Source organism: Bos grunniens, chromosome 7, assembly GCF_055505025.1.
Source record: "Bos grunniens cultivar Pamir isolate PY7600 chromosome 7, Bosgru_T2T1.0, whole genome shotgun sequence".
NCBI classification, from domain to species: Eukaryota; Metazoa; Chordata; class Mammalia; order Artiodactyla; family Bovidae; genus Bos; species Bos grunniens.
Window position 1 is genome coordinate 35327851 of NC_141171.1, and position 23195 is coordinate 35351045.

At 38.1% G+C, this 23195-nt stretch overlaps 1 protein-coding gene and 1 pseudogene across 27 annotated transcripts in view; one reads left to right on the forward strand and one right to left on the reverse strand.

Moving 5' to 3' along the window:
• The window catches only part of LOC147369033 (uncharacterized), a 1040253-nt gene that overhangs the window by 243457 nt on the left and 773601 nt on the right, over positions 1-23195 (forward strand). Inside the window, exon 6 of one of the 27 annotated variants that reach the window (XR_015167203.1) lies at positions 12586-12904. The exons of the other annotated variants lie outside the window; for them this stretch is intronic. The gene's annotated coding sequence lies outside the window, so the exon portion shown is untranslated. Of the gene's footprint in view, positions 1-12585; positions 12905-23195 lie in introns of those variants that run through there. 27 annotated transcript variants of the gene reach the window in all.
• LOC147369035 (RBPJ-interacting and tubulin-associated protein 1 pseudogene) lies at positions 1304-2194 on the reverse strand (annotated as a pseudogene).

Genomic DNA, 23195 nt, shown 5'->3' on the forward strand with positions numbered 1-23195 from the left:
TTTACCCACTAGGTCACAGTAAATGACTACAGACGCTAAGGGTATGTTGAGGGTGTCAGGAGTGAAATCTTTGCCACACAGATTGTGAAAAATTGAAGGAGGGTGGGAAATAACTTACTCTGCTAACAATCTATTTCCCATCTGTAGTTTGTATCTGCTGAAGCTGGAAGTCCTTGCCTCCCCTCCTCAAAGTCTGTCTCTTTTCTTTGACAGACGTGCTATCCTTGAAGCTTTCAGTTCACATGTATGTTAATAACAGCAACCTTTAGAGTACATCGGGGATTAATTTAATTTTTTGGTATATATTTTTACTACAGTTTCAAGATGCTGGAATGTAGATATAGTTCGTGTTAAAAAAAAAAAAAAAAGGTTTAGACAGGTTGATTCATTTAACTACCCAAAGGGATATGATTATTTTTTCTAAAATTAAATTCCAAAGAAGAAAATCTAACAACTTCATCCACATACATAAGCACACACTATATAAATAAATGTATATATACATATATATATATACACATATATACACACACACACACACACACACACACGCACACACAATGCGGTAGTGACGTCTTGACCAGGGAAGAAATGTTTTCTTAAATGGAAATTGATTGGGGTTTAATTAATATATAAAAGCATGTCTTACTTTGGTCTGTTTTTCCTTTGGATCAACTATGATGCATTAAATATATTTAATGCATCATAGTTGTATTATGATATTTCTTTTTTGTTTGTTTTGATGAACTACTGATATATTTAATGCATGAAAATAAATACATGACTTTGACACTTTTTAAACGTCCATCTGCGTATCACCCAGATCCTTGTGTACCCCACTGGTCCACACATGGTGCTGGGAAAATTCCAGAGGCCTTCAGACTCAGCTGGAAACTTATCCTGGGCAGGAGCTTGGCTTGAAAGGAGGGAGGAGGAACCCTCCAGGTTGGCAATCATACCATTTATTCACACTTGGAGGTGAGACAGTGTTGATGGAGGAGGTGGGAGGACCTTCCTGGGGGACTCCCTCTGGGTTGAGACTGATACACCATGTGGCTATGACAGGACTGGCAATAGGGATGTGGAGGGTTGATCCTCCAATCCTTATCAGTGTGAAAAGTGGGGAGCAACTGGAGATGGTCAGAGGGGGGCACTGCCCACCCTTGCTCTCTGTCTTCAGCAGTGCTCCATAAATGCCTAGTGATCTTCCCCAAGGCCCGCCTACCAGCCCCATCCTCTGAAATTCTGCCCCTAGTTGTGACCCCATGGGGTCACAGAAAATGTACAGAAAGGACCAAGAAACTCATTTCCAAGGGCGCTTTGCTTGCTGGGTGGCTCCACCCTGTGGGGGTAGGGGGCATAGCTGGCACTGGAACACTGACTGAAGGAGTGCTGGGAGTCACCAGGGGTCTCTGGCGGGTGATCCCTGAAGGGGCAGGCCTGGGATCTTGAGGCCCATTTGTGCAGGGGATACTGGCGGGTGGTGACCTGTGCCAGGGACATTAAGATGGGTGAGGGAGTGGGAATGCTCCTGCCTCAGAGGGCGAGGGGTGTCTAACCCATTCACAGACAGCCTCCAGGAGCTGGCTACCACCCTGCACTCTGTCTTGGAGGGACCAGCTGGGTGAACGGCTCACACTGGAGGCTCCTTGGGGTAGGGTGAATGGCTGCCCCTAGGGATAACTGGGGTTGTCCAGAAGAGGGCATGGAGCTTTGCAGTGTCTCCCCTCACCATCCACTTGGCCTCCCAGCTGGTGCTCTCTGGTCATGAGCCGAAGAGAGACTCATCGCAGTAAGAAGGGGTCTCATCGCAGTAAGAAGGGGTCTGCCTGATCAGTCTGTATTTGTTCTTCCTTGGTGTGAGGGTTGGGGTGCTGCCACTGGAGGAGGTGTATTCACAGCTCCCCTTGGCCCTGATGCCTGTGACACCCTGTCCCCACTCCTCTGGTTCTGTTGGCCTTCTTGCTCCAGGATGTGTCTAAGTCTGGTGGTATGGGCCGGGTGCCTGCAGGGCTGCCAAACAAAGTCTCTTCCACATGTGACGGCCTAACCTTGATCTGGTAGCTGCCCGTGCAGTGGTGCTGAATGTGGAGGGCCTGCATCTGGCTGATGGCCAGCTCCACTGGGGTCTTCATGCCACCTGTGGTCCTGAGTGACACAAGGGTGCTCTGCCTGCCAGGTCCTGCCTAAAGGGCTCCCTCCTGCAAAGATATCTACAAGCATTGTCTCATTTCATCCTCTCAACAGTCCTGTGAGGTAGCTTCCATTATGTCCATTCTACAGATGATAAAATTGAGGCTTCAAAGGGTGAAGTCACAAGTGTCAGTCACACCTGAGCATCTTGGCTCACTGACGTCAGTGCAACCCTTGGTGTCCCCTGCTCCCAGGCCTGGACTCCTTTGCAGGGGTGCTTGGGCACCGGTGGCGCACGCTGTACATCCACATCCCCAGCTCTGAACTCGAGGAGCCTGTGACTCCCGGAAGTTCAGGCCACCCTCGGCCCCAGCTCCTCGAGGACTGACTCAGCACTGGCATCTGGGCCCTAGTGACCTAAACAGATATTTCTATAACTTTGTTCTTACTGAGCCTTTATTTTTCAATGATTGGACCCTCCAGATTCTAATGGAAATTAAGAAGTTATTAATATGTTGAGAGTGTGCAGGTGTATTTTATTTTAGCTGTTGGTTTGTAGCTGCTACAGTTAGGAAACCTCTTTGTCTTTCTTTCTTTCTTCCTTTTTTTTTTAGGCCTCATGGGAACTCCATTTCAATGCTGAATATGTAGGTAGAGTTATAAATTATATGTGTTGTAGATATGCTAATAACAAGTCAGTCTTTTCTTATGGCCTTTCCGAGAAATCATTCTGGAGAAGAGGCAGCAGAAAGTCTGTCTTGCTGTTTTCGAGCTCACAGAGAGTGACTGATACTCAGGAAAAAATGAAAATGTTTAATTTTTATATTTCCACCTCAGTTTGAATGCAGATGAAAGTTGCATTTTTATTTATGGCTTGAAGGATAGCAAGGCCTGATAAGAAATCATAAAGAAAGATGGAAACCTCAATAGCAAATTTCATGCTGAAAATCTCATCATTTGTCACATATCAGTGACTAAAAAAAAAAAAAATAGAGAGGAACCTTGATTTGTGCCACACTCCAAACTTTAGACATAGCTGAAATTGCCCTGTGCCATAGGCCATTCAAAGAGCATATGCAAAGGCCTGTGTTCTCTGGTTGAGCCATTGTCCTGTGTACACCGTGGAAATCTAGAAGTCATTCTGTGGGAGAGTTAACTTTCCAAATAGCTTCCCTCTTTTTTCCTGACACATCGCAGTCTTAAAAGTGTCAGTGTTGTCACAATCTTTATAAGACATAGACAAGCAGAGACTTTGATCAGACTGTTGCAGTAGGGAGATTGGTCTCATCTTAGAAATCTGCAAGCATGTCAAAAATCATATAGAAAAAGGTATGAAAAAGGTACCTGTTGCAAAGATTTTTCCCTCATACCCTGTGCCTCTGGCCATATGAAGATCCATGCTTTTTACAGAAAGACAAGAGGTCAAAAAGATAGCTAAGGATATTGAATTAGTGCATTTGGTAGTGTGGAGGTTTAGAGGGCAAGAGGCCTCAAGATTTCTCATGGTCACCTAATTCCATTAATACCCTGTAAAATTAACTCAATTTTGAGGAGCTAGACTCCATGAAGTAGGGACTTTTATACTATGCATTTCATTTTAATTGAGAGACAGTGTCTAAAATAGACATTGGAATCAGATGACCCAGGGTTTTTATCTCAGTCCTATCTTTTATTAGCTGGGAGATATTGAACAAATGGTCCAGTCTCTTTGAACCCTGCCTTCTTTGATTTATAAATCAGGAATGGTTATCAAAAGATCCTAATGAGATGGTGCAAGTCAATATAAACATGGAACTTGTGTAAAAATGTTAGATATAATTAATAATGAGTAGTTTCCAATCTTTTTTAGAAGCATCACTTACTTGCAAGTTAATTAAAAACCAATTAGCTATAATATGTTAGTGGAAAAAAAAAGTGAACAGGGAGTGGCAAAGCAGACTTCTAAAAGATTGGGACAATTATGTAAATAGCCTGAATTTATTGATTTAATGCTAATTATTTTTAGCTTGAGTGAGTTTGTCAGACGTATAATGGTTATATTAATATATCTTTGCTAGTTGGATTGGCTTAATTTTCCATGTAATTTTCAAGGCAGCATTGAACAGACAATAGCTATCATATGGGTTATTAGAGAACATTGCAGTTACTTTACACTAAAGAGTTGTCATTTTGGGCAATGATTTCAGAGAGAAGTGTAGCAATAAAAGCACTGTTAGATTTATATTTATCCATTCCATTGGAAGAGCTTCAAAAAAAAAAAAAAAGAAAATACACATCAACAACTCTAATGAAGTCAGTTTTATTTCAGTGATTTACACATAAAACTTTCATTCTTAAAATAGAATGATATAGGCTTATCCCACTGAAGAAGACTCTTGAAACTCCCTTGGTTAGAAATGGAAGATCCAGTCATTATCTATAAGGCTAGTGACCCAAATATTTTTGATCAGTATTCACAGGAACTAGTGATCAAAATTCATTACTCGAATATGTGAGTTTTTAATACAACCTCTGGAAATCCCTGGGTTTCAGGGAAGCATTTGTGACCCAGGAGAAATAAGAAGTTCAAGTGAACTATTTCTGTGACTATTTATAAGGGGAATTTTTAAAGAAGCCCACAGAAGGCTACAATTCAGCATGAGACACCAAGGAAGAGCACCCAGGAAATTGCTCTGATGACCTCCGAGATGCTGTGTTTACCTTTCTGCGGCTCCCACTTACATGCAATGGCGTGTGGCTGCATGCTGTCGGATGAGGCGAAAGGAACATTCCTTAAGCTCACAATCACAGAGTGCTAGAAATCTGAGGGCTTTTAACATCATTTGGTTTAAACTTCTCTTTTGGTGGAGGAGGTGAATGAGGTTGAAGTACTTTGAATTCCACAAATACTTATTGCCCTAAGGAAACAGATGAGGGTAATTAACAATTATTATGTACTTTGTATTTTTTTCAGTATATCCTATACCACAAAGCTATATTTAGGTATTATATCTATTTCACATATGAGAACACTGATGTTCAATAAGGGTAAGAAATTTATATAAAGTTCACCAGCTAATAATTTTGGGATTTGAACCCAGAATGACCTTACCTTTGCACTATGTGAGCCTGTCTCCTCAGGACCAGAATTCATTGTGATGAAGAAATCCACTTTGACTTTAAAGTATTGATTTCTTTTTCTTTTTATACTATGATTTGCTGTGAAAGCATTGAATCTGAGTAGATAAAGTGGAAGATGTAGTCCAAAAAGGGAGACAGGAATAAAAAAATTCTATGATGCTGAAGTACTATCAGTGCTAGGATGAAGTAACTGGTAAGTGGATGAATGTAATAAAGCAGAGCAAGGAAAGTAAACTCACTGCTTTGGGAGCTATGTAAAGACCTGAGAGCCTAGAAAATTAAGCTATACCTTTACTGGAAGATTCAGAAAACTGGAGTATGCAAAATTCTAAAGATGTGAGAAGCACATAGAACTGTAACTCAAGAGTTACTGATGGATAGTATCTTTCAGCTGTTCAGTTCAGTCTCTCAGTCATGTCCGACTCTTTGCGACCCCATGAATCGCAGCACGCAAGGCCCCCCTGTCCATCACCACCTCCTGGAGATCACCCAGACTCATGTCCATTGAGTCAGTGATGCCATCCAGCCATCTCATCCTCTGTCATCCCCTTCTCCTCTTGCCCTCAATCTTTCCCAGCATCAGAGTCTTTTCAAATGAGTCAACTCTCCGCATCAGGTGGCCAAAGTATTGGAGTTTCAGCTTCAACATCAGTCCTTCCAATGAATACCCAGGCCTGATCTCCTTTAGGATGGACTGGTTGGATCTCCTTGCAGTCCAAGGGACTCTCAAGAGTCTTCTCCAACACCATAGTTCAAAAACATCAATTGTTTGGTGCTTCATCATTCTTTCAGCTGAGGACTCCAAAAAAGAGTTAATTGACACACCTACCCAGGTTGTGAACTGTTTCATGGAGATATAAATCTTAGATTCATTGGAACCACTAGTTGTTTAACTCCAGCTGACTTTGAAGGAACAAAATAAAACATTTGTTTCCAAAACTGTGTTCCAAAGGAAACTTCAGTAAGAAGGGAAGAAAGACTTTGTGCTAAAATAAGCTTAGGCAATACCACAAATTAATTTTTTGCTCTTGGACAGTTTCAGAAAAGAAACCTGATAGACTTTGTTTAGCCCAGAATTTTCCAAAGAGATTTGACTATGGAACACTTTTTTTGGTAATGTGTATTACTGTATGGAACAAAGTGTATCAACATGCAGTTCTTGAATACCTAGTGATATTTTTTGGCCTGTCAACTTATTTGAAAAGAGAAAAAATTAAAGACCCAAAATCCTGAAATAAAATACTAGGACACAGAATCCAGCACATTAAAAGAATCATACACCATGATCAAGTGGAGTTTATTACAGGGATGCAAGTATTCTTCAATATACCCAAATCAATCAATGTGATATACCATATAAACAAATTGAAAGATACAGATCATATGATAATTTCGATGCAGAGAAAGGTTTTGACAAAATTTAATACCCATTTATGATAAAACCTGTCCAGAAAATGGGCACAGAAGGAACATACCTCAACATAATAAAGGCCATATATTGTAAGCGACAGTAAACATTATTCTCAATGGTGAAAAGCTGAAAGCATATCCTCTCAGATCAGGAATAACAAAGGTGTCACTCTTGCCATTACTATTCAGTATAGTTTTGGAAGTCCTAGCCACAGCAATCAGAGAAGAAAAAGAAATGGAATCCAGGTAAGAAAAAAAGAAGTAAAACTCTCACTGTTTGTAGATGACATGATACTATACATAGAAAGCCCTAAAGACGCCACTGGAAAATGACTAGAGCTAATCAATGAATTTAGTAAGGTTGCAGGATATAGAATTAATATACAGAAATCCCTGGCATTCCTATACACTAACAAGAATGATCATAAAGAGAAATTAGGGAAATAATTCCATTCAGCATTGTAACAGAAAAAATAAAATACCCAGGAATAAACCTACCTAAGGAGACAAAAGACCTAAATACAGAAAACCATAAGACAGTGGTGAGAGAAAGATGACACAACAAATGTAGAGATATATCATGTTCTTGGATTGGAAGAATCAAGATTGTGAAAATGACGAATGACAGTACTATCCCAAGCAACCTAGAAATTCAAAGCAATCTGTATAAAATTACCAATGGCATTTTCCACAGAACTGAAAAAAACAAACAAACAAACAAAAAAATCACAATTGGTATGAAAACACGAAAGGCCCCAAATAGCCAAAGCAATCTTGAGAAAGAAAAATGGAGCTGGAAGACTTCAGACTATATCACAAAGCTACAGTTATCAAGACAGCATGGTTATGGCACAAAAACAGAAGTATATAAAAATGGAACAATATAGAATACCAAGAGATAAACACATGAACCTATGGGGACCTTATCTTTGACAAATTAGACAAGAATTTTATGTTCTTGGTGAATGGAGAAAAGATAGCCTCTTCAATAAATGGTGCTGGGAAAACTGGACGCTATGTGTAAAAGAATGAAATTAAAACACTTCCTAACACTAAACACAAAAATAAACTCAGAATGGATGAAAGACCTAAATGTAAGGCCAGAAGCTATAAAACTCTTGGATGAAAATGTAGGAAAACAATTTTTGACATAAATCACAGCAATATCCTTTTTTACCCACCTCCTAGAGTAATGGAAATAAAAATAAACAAGTGGGGCCTAATTAAAATTAAAAACTTTTGCACAGAAGGCTATAAGCAAGATGAAAAGACAACCCTTAGGATGGGAGAAATTATTCCAAATGGAACAACTGACAAAGGATTAGTCTCCAAAATATATAAGCAACTTATGTAGCTAAATATCAGAAAAACAACTCAATCAAAAGTGAAAGACATTGTGGAGAGATTGTGGAGAAAAGGGAACCCTCTTGCACTGTTGGTAGAAATGTAAATTGATGCAGCCACTATGGAGAACAGTGTGGAGATTCCTTAAAAACTAGGAATAAAACTACCATATGACCCAGAAATCCCACTACTAAGCATATACCTTGAGGAAACCATAACTGAAAAGACACAAGTACCCCAATGTTCATAGCCGCACTATTTACAATAACTGGGACATGAAAGCAACCTGGATGTCTGTCGACAGATGAGTGGATAAGGAAGATGTGTGTATATATAATTTTACTTAGCAATAAAAAGGAACACTTTTGAGTCAGTTCTAGTGAGATGGATGAATTTAGGGCCTGTTATACAGAATGGGGACTTCCCTGGTTGCTCAGCTGGTAAAGAATCTGCCTGCAATGCCAGAAATGCCAGTTTGATCCCTGGGTCAGAAAGATCCCCTGGAAAAGAGATAGGTTACCCACTTGAGTATTCATGGGCTTCCCTGGTGGCTCAGGTGGTTAAGAACCCAGGTATTCCACCTATAGTGTGAGAGAAGTGGGTTCAATCCCTGGGTTGGAAAGATCCTCTGGAGGAAGGCATGGCAACCCACAGTATTCTTGCCTGGAGAATCCCCATGAACAGAGGAGTCTGGCTGGCTATAGTCCATGGGGTCACAAAGAGTCAGACAGGACTGAGTGGCTAAACACAGCACAGCATACAGAGTGAAGTAAGAAAGAGAAAAACAGATTTCATGTATTAACATATATATATGTATATATATATGGAATCTAGAAAAATGATACTGATGACCCTATTTTCAGGGCAGGAATAGAGATGCAGACATAGAGAACAGACTTTGGACATAGTGGGTAAGGAAAGATTGGGATGAATTGAGAGTAGCATTGGAACATATACGTTACCACATGTAAAAGAGATAGCTAATGGAAAGTTTCTGTATAATACAGGGAGCTCCACCCAGTGCTCTGACAACTTAGAGGGATAGGATGGAGTGGGGATAGTGGTGGAGAAATTTAAGAGGAAGAGGATATATATATATATATATATATATATATATATATATATATATATTTATACTTATGGCTGATTCACATTGTTGTATGGCAGAATCCAGGCACAATAATGTAAAATAATTATCCTCCAATTAGAAATAAATTCAAAAAAGGCATAATTTTGTTTATATATATTCCACTGTTTTTGAATAGAAGGTTAATTATTAGATTTTCAGAAATTTCAGTATTTTTTTTTAACAGCCTCATAATGTGCTACGTGCACATAAATTGATCAGTTCGTCTTGGGTTTAAGTATTTGTACATCATTTACTTATTGCTTAAAGTTGAGTTCAGGTTTTATTTTTACAGTTGTGCATTTGAGCTCCAATTCATGAAAAATTGATTAAAATGTTTTACAAAAGCATAAAAGCCATAATAAAATTATAAGTAAATATATCCTCTCAAAATCATGTGGATATAGAAATACATCTATATGTTCTCAAAAAATTAATCAAATGCAGTAAGTTCACATATACAGCCAAAAGAAGAAATTGCAGGTAACAGATATAGGTTTGGCTGAAATGTTCTTTCATGTTTTTTCCATAAGATGAGATGGAAAAACCTGAACAAACTTTTTGGTCAACCAAATACAATGAACATTTAGATGGATATGTGGGAATGTGATTTTATAGGATCTGCAACATACTTATTTCTATAATTCTATCAAATATTGACAAGATGCCAAATTATCATGATCCTGTCTTCAAAGTATTGGTAAATCAGTCAAACCAGATTCTTCTAGGACAAGAATAAAACTAAAATTATGTTTATTCAGAGAACTGCTGAGGTCTCCAAGGTGTCAGAGCACAATGATCACAATTTTGGAAGCAAGAAGAGGAAGCAAAAGGAAACTGATGAAACTGGAAACCTGAAACTCCAAGTTTGGGGGAGCTTAACAAAAGTTTACATAAGAAACTATTAACTTGTTATTCAGTTGAAGAAGATAGTAAATTTACTGTGCAATACTTTAATTGAAGTATAGTTGCTTTACAATATTGTGCTAGTTCCAGATGTGTAATGTACTGATTCAGTATTTTGCAGATTGTTTTCCTATTACAGATTATTACAGGATAATGGGCATAATACTCTGTGTTACACAGTAAAGCCTTGTTGCTTCTCAGTTTTATATATAATACTTTGTTAATTCCATACCCCTAATTTGTCCCTCCTCCTTCTTTCTCCCTTTTGGTAACCACAGGTTTGTTTTCTATGAGTCTGTTTCTGTTGTGTGTTTACACTCATTTGTATTATTTTTTTAGATTCTACATTTATATGTGGAATATGAGATCATATAATAGTATTTGTCTTACTCTGTCTGACATTTTACCAAGCTTAATATTCTCTAGGTCCATTCACATTGCTGGAAATGACAGTATTTCATTCTTTTTTTAAGGCTGAGTAATAATCCACTGTAACACATAGTGTATGTATGTGTGTGTCTGTGTGTGTGTGTATCATTTCTTTTTAATCCAGTCATATGTTGATGAGCACCTGGTTGCTTTCATGTCTTGGTTATTGTAAATAGCATTGCTATGAATATTAGGTTGGGTATATATTTTTGAATTAGTTTCTTTTCTGCATATATACCCAGGAGTGGAATTGCTGGATCATATGGTAGGCTATTTTAAAAATTTTAATGAACCTCTACTGTGAGATTTTTTTGTTGTTGTTGTTACTGTATTCTCCCTACCTAAAAAAAAAGGCTTGAGTCCTAATATTGGGGGTAAGATTATAAACCAGTATAAGCTGGATTTAGAAAATGCAGAGAAACCAGAGATCAAATTGCCAACATCTGTTAGATCATAGAAAAGGCAAGAAAGTTCCAGAAAAACACCTACTTCTATTTTATTGACTAAGCCAAAGCCTTTGACTATGTGGATCACAAACTGTGGAAAATTCTTAAAGAGATAGAAATATCATATCACCTTACCTGCCTCCTGGGAAATCTGTATGTAGGTCAAAGAAGCAACAGTTAGAACTGGACATGGAACAATGGACTGGTTCCAAATTGGGAAAGGAGTATGTCAAGGCTGTATATTGTCACCTGCCTATTTAATTTATATGCAGAGTATATCATGTGAAATGCCAGGCTGGTTGAAGCACAAACTGGAATCAAGATTGCTGGGAGAAATATCAATAACCTCAGATAAGCAGATGACACCACCCTTATGGCAGAAAGAGAAGAACTAAAGAGCCTCTTGATGACAGTGAAAGAGCAGAGTGAAAAAGCTGACTTAAAACTCAACATGCAAAAAATGAAGATCATGGCATTCAGTCCCATCTTTTAATGGCAAATAGATGGGGTAACACTGGAAACAGGGACAGACTATTTTCTTGGGCTCCAAGATCACTGCAGATGGTGACTGCAGCCATGAAATAAAAAGATGTTTGCTCCTTGGAAGAAAAGCTATGACCAACCTAGAAAGCTTATTAAAAAGCAGAGACATTACTTGACCAACAAAGGTCCATCTAGTCAAAGCTATGGTTTTTCCAGTAGTCATGTATGGATGTGACAGTTGGACTATAAAGAAAGCTGAGTGCTGAAGAATTGATGCTTTTGAACTGTGGTGTTGGAGAAGACCCTTGAGAGTCCCTTGGACTACAAGGAGTTCCAAACAGTCAATCCTAAAAGAAATCAACTCTGAATATTCATTCATTGAATATTCACAGTCCTTCCAATGAATGTTCAGCTGAAGCTGAAGCTCCAATACTTTGGCCACCTGATGCGAAGAACTGACTCATTGGAAAAGACCCTGATGTTGGGAAAGACTGAAGGCAGGAGGACAAGGGGATTACAGAGGATGAGATGGTTGGATGGTGTCACCTATTCGATGGACGTGAGTTTGAGCAAGCTCTGTGAATTGATGATGGACAGGGAAGCCTGGTGTGCTGCAGTCTGTGGGATCACAGAGTCAGACATGACTGTGCAACTGAAATGAAATGCGTGGATAATTCATGTTGAGAATGAAAAAATCAAATAACACTATTGGATGTTGCTTAACACAAGGGTATGTGATTTAGAAAGGTTCTTATTATCATGTACTTACTAAATACAAAGCAATTTCAACTGTTACCCACCAGTGATGTGCTGAACAAGAATACACATCTGGTAAATACACAGTGAGTTTTTGAGTGGAAAGTACTCAGTGACTCTGTTTTGGTCATCATTAAATATAATGCCACAGAAAGATTTTTTTAAATTGTATTAATAAATGATTAAGTATTTAAGCCATGCTGCAGAGTACTAAAAGTGTTCTGAGATTGGTATGGCAGAGTATGTCATTTGTATAGGAAGGAATTGCATTCATGGCTAGGTAGAAGATTGCCTTGAACACCATAGAACAAATAGCTTTATCCACAGATAATGTCCGATTGGACACCTTTTCTTTCTCTTCATTCAATAGTACTAAATAGTGAAAACTATGTATATGGTGACATTATTATCAGTGTTCATATTTCTTTTCAGTGTGTTGGAGAAGAAATGGACAGCCTCTATAGGATTGGTTTTTCACTGGAGTATTCTGGGTGTCAATGGGAAACAGGTTTTTGAAATGAAGATGATATAAATGATGATATATAAATGAAATGAAGATGATATAAATTATTTCTTCTTGATATTGATCACACCGATAATTTCAATTGCTTCTTCAAATGATGGATCTTAGTGATATGTTTGAATCTTGAAATTTAAACTTATTGCTTAAAAATGGAAATAGCATGATTTTATTTTTTAAATTAATGTATACCAAGATTTAAAATAAGACTAAATTATGGAATAAATGGCAGTTATTTTTTGGTATGTGGTGGTTTAGTTATGTGTCCTGTGTTTGTTTTTGCCAATTCTGACAACCCTACCCCAAAGAGGAAAGGTGTTTGGATGCCAAGCAGCCCCCAAATGACAAATGTCCATTAAAATGTTAAATGTGAAGATTCTAGTAAGATCAATACACAAAATTAGAATAGAATACAGCATGCCTAGTGCTGTAATAGAACTGTTTGTAAAGATTTGTAAGGGAATATCTGAGATTTTTTTTTCTGACTAAAAGAGGATTTTTTTTTTCCTGACTAAAAGTTGGCTGGACATTTGGCCAAAGTTGTAGATTGGGATGAATTTTGAGCTGGGTCTTAAAATGAGTACAAGTTTGCCAAGTAAGAAAACAGAGGGATAAAGATTCACCAGCAGAGAGAATGACAGGGATCAAGGCGCACAGTCATAAAGTGACAGTCATGAGTGTGTTAGGGTTTGCATGAAAAGTTTACATGTGTAAGTAGTGACTGGAAACAGGTCTGCACATAGAGCTAGGGGTAAAGTTGGGAAGGGTTTTATGTACTAGAAGAAACAGGGATCCTTTAGATACATTTAAATCAGCTGAGTTTTGAAAGCTTAACTATAGAACTACTATTCATGAATTTGATTATGGTTTTATATGTTTTTAAATCATCTTAAGACTCAAATAGAAAAAAAAATACCTTAATTTGCTCAGTTATTATTAAAAGTGTACTTGTTGGGTGGGAAGAGACTCCTGGTGTCTTGGTGGGGATTTGAAAGCCTGGCATGGAAGCCAGGATGAGTGGTAAACCTGGTTGTGAATTACAATGTTGGATGTTGAAAACATGGTGGAAACTAGCAGTGCCTTTGGTGCAGTGCGCTGAGATGGCAGTTCGGCTGGGTGAAAATGTATGTGAGACAAGAAAACCTCTGGGGCGACAAGCCAGTGAAGGCATTAGATGTGTTGCTACTTAATGAGGCTACGGGTGGATGTGTAATGACTCTCAAGACTTTCCTTTTAACAGCACCTTTACCCACTTTCCTTAAGCAACAGAGAAAGCTGAACCCTTGAAATTAAATTATAGGTTTTATTCAAGAAGAAAGTATGTTGTAGAAGAAGGCATAGTAACTTTTACTACTTTGAGATTTTTTTATTCTGAGTACAGACTTCTCTGGACTTTTTGTTTTTTATTTTAAATTTATTTATTTTAATTAGACGCTAATTACAATATTGTATTGGTTTTGCCATACATCAACATGAAGACTTCTCTGGACTTTGGTAAATATCTGTCTGGAGTTTTTCAGGGGAAATCATGAGGAGATTTTTGAATAGCTCCGCATGACAGGATAGATTCACTTGTCACCTAGTTGGCTTGTAGTTTGAAGACTTTAATCAAATAGAAGTGTAATGTCAAATTTGTTTTTTCATGGTTTAAAATAATTTTCATTATAATAGTTTTTGCTTCATTCACTTGTCATTTCGTTGGTTTTTAGATGTATCTCAAGCACTTTGAGTCATATCAAGCCTGAAGAGTTTGATGCATCAAATTAAGCACTTTCCTAACCTCTTTAAAAATTGTTTTACATGTTTTAAGTCTTTGGTGTATATATTTAATTTTTACCTCTGAGTATGTACACTATTGGAGAAAGAGAAGCCAGAGACAAAACAATGAATAGCATAATGTTTTCTACATAGAAAACCCTAAAGAGTCCACCAGAAAATTACTAGAAATAATCAATGACTACAGTAAAGTTGCAGGATATAAAATCAACACACAGAAATCCCTTGCATTCCTATACACTAATAATGAGAAAACAGAAAGAGAAATTAAGGAAACAATTCCATTCACCATTGCAACGGAAAGAATAAAATACTTAGGAATATATCTACCTAAAGAAACTAAAGACCTATATATAGAAAACTATAAAACACTGGTGAAAGAAATCAAAGAGGACACTAATAGATGGAGAAATATACCATGTTCATGGATTGGAAGAATCAATATAGTGAAAATGAGTATACTACCCAAAGCAATTTATAGATTCAACGCAATCCCTATCAAGCTACCAACAGTATTCTTCACAGAGCTAGAACAAATAATTTCACAATTTGTATGGAAATACAAAAAAACCTCGAATAGCCAAAGCGATCTTGAGAAAGAAGAATGGAACTGGAGGAATCAACCTGCCTGACTTCAGGCTCTACTACAAAGCCACAGTTATCAAGACAGTATGGTACTGGCACAAAGACAGAAATATTGATCAATGGAATAAAATAGAAAGCCCAGAGATAAATCCACGCACATATGGACACCTTATCTTCGACAAAGGAGGCAAGAATATACAATGGATTAAAGACAATCTCTTTAACAAGTGGTGCTGGGAAATCTGGTCAACCACTTGTAAAAGAATGAAACTGGACCACTTTCTAACACCATACACAAAAATAAACTCAAAATGGATTAAAGATCTAAACGTAAGACCAGAAACTATAAAACTCCTAGAGGAGAACATAGGCAAAACACTCTCTGACATACATCACAGCAGGATCCTCTATGACCCACCTCCCAGAATATTGGAAATAAAAGCAAAAATAAACAAATGGGACCTAATTAACCTTAAAAGCTTCTGCACATCAAAGGAATCTATTAGCAAGGTGAAAAGACAGCCTTCAGAATGGGAGAAAATAATAGCAAATGAAGCAACCGACAAACAACTAATCTCAAAAATATACAAGCAACTCCTGCAGCTCAACTCCAGAAAAATAAACGACCCAATCAAAAAATGGGCCAAAGAACTAAATAGACATTTCTCCAAAAAAGACATACAGATGGCTAACAAACACATGAAAAGATGCTCAACATCACTCATTATCAGAGAAATGCAAATCAAAACCACTATGAGGTACCATTTCACACCAGTCAGAATGGCTGCGATCCAAAAGTCTACAAATAATAAATGCTGGAGAGGGTGTGGAGAAAAGGGAACCCTCTTACACTGTTGGTGGGAATGCAAACTAGTACAGCCACTATGGAGAACAGTGTGGAGATTCCTTAAAAAACTGGAAATAGAACTGCCTTATGATCCAGCAACCCCACTGCTGGGCATACACACTGAGGAAACCAGAAGGGAAAGAGACACGTGTACCCCAGTGTTCATCGCAGCACTGTTTACAATAGCCAGGACATGGAAGCAACCTAGATGTCCATTAGCAGATGAATGGATAAGAAAGCAGTGGTACATATACACAATGGAGTATTACTCAGCCATTAAAAAGAATACATTTGAATCAGTTCTAATGAGGTGGATGAAACTGGAGCCTATTATACAGAGTGAAGTAAGCCAGAAGGAAAAACATAAATACAGTATACTAACGCACATATATGGAATTTAGAAAGATGGTAACAATAACCCTGTGTACGAGACAGCAAAAGAGACACTGATGTATAGAACAGTCTTATGGACTCTGTGGGAGAGGGAGAGGGTGGGAAGATTTGGGAGAATGGCAATGAAACATGTAAAATATCATGTAGGAAACGAGTTGCCAGTCCAGGTTCGATGCATGATGCTGGATGCTTGGGGCTGGTGCACTGGGATGGCCCAGAGGGATGGTATGGGGAGGGAGGAGGGAGGAGGGTTCGGGATGGGGAACACATGTATACCTGTGGCGGATTCATTTTGATATTTGGCAAAACTAATACAATTATGTAAAGTTTAAAAATAAAATAAAATTGGAAGAACAAAAAAAAAAAATAAAATAAAATAAAAGGAAAAAAAAAAAAAATAAAATGCTTTTTAAGAGAATTGCTCAGAAACTGTACTTGATTACTTATATATTTCATTATTTTGACATCTGCATCTGCCTCTCACATTAATGTGAGTAATGGAGAGTTTGTGTACAAAGCTTCTGAATAGGTCCTGTCATTACTCCTGTAATAGATTTTTGCCATTATGCTGTAGAAGATATATACACATATATTTACAAACATGCAATTCAAATATGCATTTTTGGAGTTCATATTTTATAAAGAACCAATAATTAGTATTTGAGCACAAGTAATGATCATAAGGGTTGCAAACAGTTTGATATGACTGAAGTGACTGAGCACACACACACAGTGGAAGAAAATACAAGCTAGAACTAATTTTGCTAAAGAGTATGAATATGCATTGAGATAAGGGAGAATTCAGTTCAGTTCAGTTCAGTCGCTCAGTCATGTCCGACTCTTTGCAACCCCATGAATATAAGCACGCCAGGCCTCCCTGTCCATCACCAACTCCCGGAGTTTACCCAAACTCATGTACATCAAGTCGGCAATGCCATCCAGCCATCTCATTCTCTGTCGTCCACTTCTCCTCCTGCCCCCAATCCCTCCCAGCATCAGGGTCTTTTCCAATAAGTCAACTCTTCACATGAGGGAGAATTAAATAGAAGTAAATGAAAAACTGAATACAGAAAGAGGAAGTACTGAGAGTATTTGGTCAATTTGATTTAGCTAAGTTTCTGGGAACATAGATTTTCTTCTAAAGGAATAACTCTACAAATATAAATAACTAGGGGAATAGAGTCAGAGAAGGCAGTGGCACCCCACTCCAGTACTCTTGCCTGGAAAATCCCATGGAAAATGAAAATCCCATGAAAATCCCTGGTAGGCTGCAGTCCACGGGTTCGCTAAGGGTCGGACACGACTGAGTGACTTCACTTTCACTTTTCACTTTCATGCATTGGAGAAGGAAATGGCAACCCACTCCAGTGTTCTTGCCTGGAGAATCCCAGGGACAGGGGAGCCTGGTGGGCTGCCATCTATGGGGTCGCACAGAGTCGGACACAACTGAAGTGACTTAGCAGCAGCAGCAGCAGCAGCAGGGGAATAGAGTACCACCATGAAGGTAACGGAGGAATGTCAGGAAATTGGTTTTGTCTTGGTAGGAAGAATAATAGCCGTTATATGGCCATAAAATGACTATTTTCTTTGAAAACATGAGTTCTAGCACTTCTCTATCAGTGGACTTCCCACCCCTAATCTCAGATCAATGCCACTCCTCCCCTCTCTAACCCCTGCCCTAAGCCTTCTGTACTCACACACATAAATAATAGTTCAACATAAATTTTATTATTCTGGAGATTTCAGGGTGTTTATATGTGTGTTTTTTCAATCTCTAATTCTTTCAGGGTTGATCTTGACCAAAGGATCCAACAGTTTTACTATTGGTTGACATTTTATTAGAACTAAAACTCTATTTTTTAGATTCATTATGTATTCTTTAGTTTTTCTCAATTGTAATTTGCATAGCTGTTTTCATGAGACTCATTCAAATATACTGGAATTATAACCAGTATATTTTGTGTTTTGCTTTACATAAGACACTTTAGATTACAGGTACAAATGGTCTTATTTTTTCCTTCTTTTTTTGGAGGCTTGTGTGCTGTCCTAAGTTGCTTTAGTTGTGTCCACTCTTTGGGACCCCAGGGACTGTAGCCCACCAGGTTCCTCTGTCCATGGGATTCTCCAGGCAAGAATACTGGAATAGGTTGCCATTTCCTTCTCCAGGGGATCTTCCTGACCTAGGGATTAAACCAGCATCTCTTATGTCTCCTGCATTGACAGGCAGATTCTTTACCACTGTGTTACCTGGGAAGCCCCAGCCAGAGCGTAACTGTCTTTTACTAACTGTTACACTTATACTGGGGAAATTGTTCAGCTACACGTAAAAGAATGAAACTAGAACATCTTCTAATGCCATACGTGCATGTTCAGTTGCTCAGCTGTGTCCAGCTCTCTGTAACCCTATGGGCTGTAGCCCACCAGGCTTCTCTGTCCATGGGATTTCCCAGGCAAGAATACTAGAGTGGGTTTCCATGCCCTCCTCCAGGGGATCCTCTCAACCCAGGGATTAAACCCGAATCTCTTACGTCTCCTGCATTGGCAGGAGGGTTCTTTACCACTAGTGCCGCCTGGGAAGCCCAAAGTGAAAGTGTCTCAGTTGCGACTCTGAGACCCCATGGACTATATATTCCATGGAATTCTTCAGGCCAGAATACTGGAGTGGGTAGCTGTTCCCTTCTCCAGGTGATCTTCCCAACCTAGGGATGGAACCCAGGTCTCCCGCATTGCAGGTGGATTCTTTACCAGCTGAGCTACTTGGGAAGCCCCATTACAGGAGGGATAAGTGTTAAATTTTAATATAAACTTTTTTAGGGTTAAAGTTAAAATTTATTTCCTTGTAAATTTCTAAAATCACTAATCTTTATTTCAAATGTTGGAGAAATAAGCCAATTTGGAGCTAGGAATTCCTATTGACTCTCACTCCATTTGGAGAAATACTTATGGTCACTCAAAACCACTGGTGTAGTTTAGATGCATAGCACTTCTCAAGTCATTTTTGCCCACCAGTTCTGTAACACATTCAGTAAATACTAGCATAGGCTTTTTCAATGTCACGACAATATTTAGGTGTTTGCACCCATTATATTATCAGTTTTCCATTTTTCATTATCTGGTACTTAACCCTATGGATCCTAAAATATGATTTTGTCTGCCCTTCAAGACTCTTTTCTCTACATTGAACTCATTTTATTGCCTTATCTCACAACTGATAATTTAAACCAGATATTCTTTTATATATTAAGAGAAAATATTAAGCAAAATATTAAGTATATTAAGCAAATAGCACTACCATGGACTAAGTTATTATGAAGGAGTTTGGATTGCACATTCTTAAAATTCTCTAGGACAGAAAATATTTACTGAGAATATGCCATGTCTCAGACTTTGCCAAGGTAATAGCAGTTTTAATGATAAGTAAGTCCAAATATTCCTGCTTTCTGAAGACATATAGTTAGGAAATAGAGTTAATACCATATGAGATTCAAATTTCAACTTTGTTAACTTAGTACTACACAGGCATAAGAATTTTATCATCTGTGATGTTCTCACTTTCTCTTTCCCTGTGGGCATATCAGTGTAATCAGCAGGAAGTGGTGTACATGGATTCAGAAGAAAGACTTTTCCAGGGGGTGTCTAGTGGGTGTGTATTACAACAGGAATTGTCCTATAATTTGCTCATTTCCCCCATTTTTTTTTTTGAACATGAATGTGAGAATAATCACTGTAAACATCACATCAGATCAGATCAGTCACTCAGTCGTGTCCGACTCTTTGCGACCCCATGAATTGCAGCACGCCAGGCCTCCCTTTCCATCACCAACTCCCGGAGTTCACTCAGATGGGACTGGATGCCATGATCTTCGTTTTCTGAATGTTGAGCTTTAAGCCAACTTTTTCACTCTCCACTTTCACTTTCATCAAGAGGCTCTTTAGTTCCTCTTCACTTTCTGCCATAAGGGTGGTGTCATCTGCATATCTGAGGTTATTGATATTTCTCCCGGCAATCTTGATTCCAGCTTGTGTTTCTTCCAGTCCAGCGTTTCTCATGATGTACTCTGCATAGAAGTTGAATAAGCAGGGTGACAATATACAGCCTTGATGAACTCCTTACATCTCGATAAATTCTCTCAAAAGGAGAAACTCTTTCTTTAAGTGTCAAAGCAGGTGACAACTGAGTCTTACTGGCTTTATTTTGCTTCCTTAGATAAATTTATATCTGAATTTGTTTTGATTTTTTTTGTTACAAGTTTGTTTTAAACAGCAAGATGAACTCTCATTAGGACAGTCTCATTCCTATTTCCTAGATTTTTTTGTTTGTTTGTTTTTTCCCAACTACTATTTTATTTTTAAACTTTACATAATTGTATTAGTTTTGCCAAATATCAAAATGAATCCACCACAGGTATACATGTGTTCCCCATCCTGAACCCTCCTCCCTCCTCCCTCCCCATACCATCCCTCTGGGTCGTCCCAGCACACTAGCCCCAAGCATCCAGTATCGTGCATCGAACCTGGACTGGCAACTCGTTTCATACATGATATTTTACATGTTTCAATGCCATTCTCCCAAATCTTCCCACCCTCTCCCTCTCCCACAGAGTAAGACTGTTCTATACATCAGTGTCTCCTTTGCTGTCTCGTACACAGGGTTATTGTTACCATCTTTCTAAATTCCATATATATGCATTAGTATACTGTATTGGTGTTTTTCTTTCTGGCTTACTTAAGTCTGTATAATAGGCTCCAGTTTCGTCCACCTCATTAGAACTGATTCAAATGTATTCTTTTTAATGGCTGAGTAATACTCCATTGTGTATATGTACCACTGCTTTCTTATCCATTCACCTGCTGAATGACATCTAGGTTGCTTCCATGTCCTGGCTATTATAAACAGTGCTGTGATGAACATTGAGGTACACATGTCTCTTTCCCTTCTGGTTTCCTCAGTGTGTATGCCCAGCAGTGGGATTGCTGGATCATAATGCAGTTCTATTTCCAGTTTTTTAAGGAATCTCCACACTGTTCTCCATAGTGGCTGTACTAGTTTGCATTCCCACCAACAGTGTAATAGGGTTCCCTTTTCTCCACACCCTCTCCAGCATTTATTGCTTGTAGACTTTTGGATGGCAGCCATTCTGACTGGTGTGAAATGGTATCTCATAGTGGTTTTGATTTGCATTTCTCTGATAATGAGTGATGTTGAGCATCTTTTCATGTGTTTGTTAGCCATCTGTATGTCTTCTTTGGAGAAATGTCTATTTAGTTCTTTGGCCCATTTTTTGATTGGGTCATTTATTTTTTTGGAGTTGAGCTGTAGGAGTTGCTTGTATATTTTTGAGATTAGTTGTTTGTCGGTTGCTTCATTTGCTATTATTTTCTCCCATTCTGAAGACTGTCTTTTCACCTTGCTAATAGTTTCCTTTGATGTGCAGAAGCTTTTAAGTTTAATTAGGTCCCATTTGTCTATTTTTGCTTTTATTTCCAATATTCTGGGAGGTGGGTCATAGAGGATCCTGCTGTGATGTATGTCAGAGTGTGTTTTGCCTATGTTCTCCTCTAGGAGTTTTATAGTTTCTGGTCTTATGTTTAGATCTTTAATCCATTTTGAGTTTATTTTTGTGTATGGTGTTAGAAAGTGTTCTAGTTTCATTCTTTTACAAGTGGTTGACCAGATTTCCCAGCACCACTTGTTAAAGAGATTGTCTTTAATCCATTGTGTATTCTTGCCTCCTTTGTCAAAGATAAGGTGTCCATATGTGCGTGGATTTATCTCTGGGCTTTCTATTTTGTTCCATTGATCTATATTTCTGTCTTTGTGCCAGTACCATACTGTCTTGATAACTGTGGCTTTGTAGTAGAGCCTGAAGTCAGGTAGGTTGATTCCTCCAGTCCCATTCTTCTTTCTCAAGATAGCTTTGGCTATTCGAGGTTTTTTGTATTTCCATACAAATTGTGAAATTATTTGTTCTAGCTCTGTGAAGAATACTGTTGGTAGCTTGATAGGGATTGCATTGAATCTATAGATTGCTTTGGGTAGTATACTCATTTTCACTATATTGATTCTTCCAATCCATGAACATGGTATATTTCTCCATCTATTAGTGTCCTCTTTGATTTCTTTCACCAGTGTTTTATAGTTTTCTATATATAGGTCTTTAGTTTCTTTAGGTAGATATATTCCTAGGTATTTTATTCTTTCCATTGCAATGGTGAATGGAATTGTTTCCTTAATTTCTTTCTGTTTTCTCATTATTAGTGTATAGGAATGCAAGGGGTTTCTGTGTGTTGATTTTATATCCTGCAACTTTACTATAATCATTGATTAGTTCTAGTAATTTTCTGGTGGAGTCTTTAGGGTTTTCTATGTAGAGGATCATGTCATCTGCAAATAGTGAGAGTTTTACTTCTTCTTTTCCAATTTGGATTCCTTTTATTTCTTTTTCTGCTCTGATTGCTGTGGCCAAAACTTCCAAAACTATGTTGAATAGTAATGGTGAAAGTGGGCACCTTGTCTTGTTCCTGACTTTAGAGGAAATGCTTTCAATTTTTCACCATTGAGGATAATGTTTGCTGTGGTTTTGTCATATATAGCTTTTATTATGTTGAGGTATGTTCCTTCTATTCCTGCTTTCTGGAGAGTTTTTATCATAAATGGATGTTGAATTTTGTCAAAGGCTTTTTCTGCATCTATTGAGATAATCATATGGTTTTTATTTTTCAATTTGTTAATGTGGTGTATTACATTGATTGGTTTGTGGATATTGAAGAATCCTTGCATCTCTGGGATAAAGCCCACTTGGTCATGGTGTATGATCTTTTTAATATGTTGTTGGATTCTGAGTGCTAGAATTTTGTTAAGGATTTTTGCATCTGTATTCATCAGTGATATTGGCCTGTAGTTTTCTTTTTTTGTGGGAT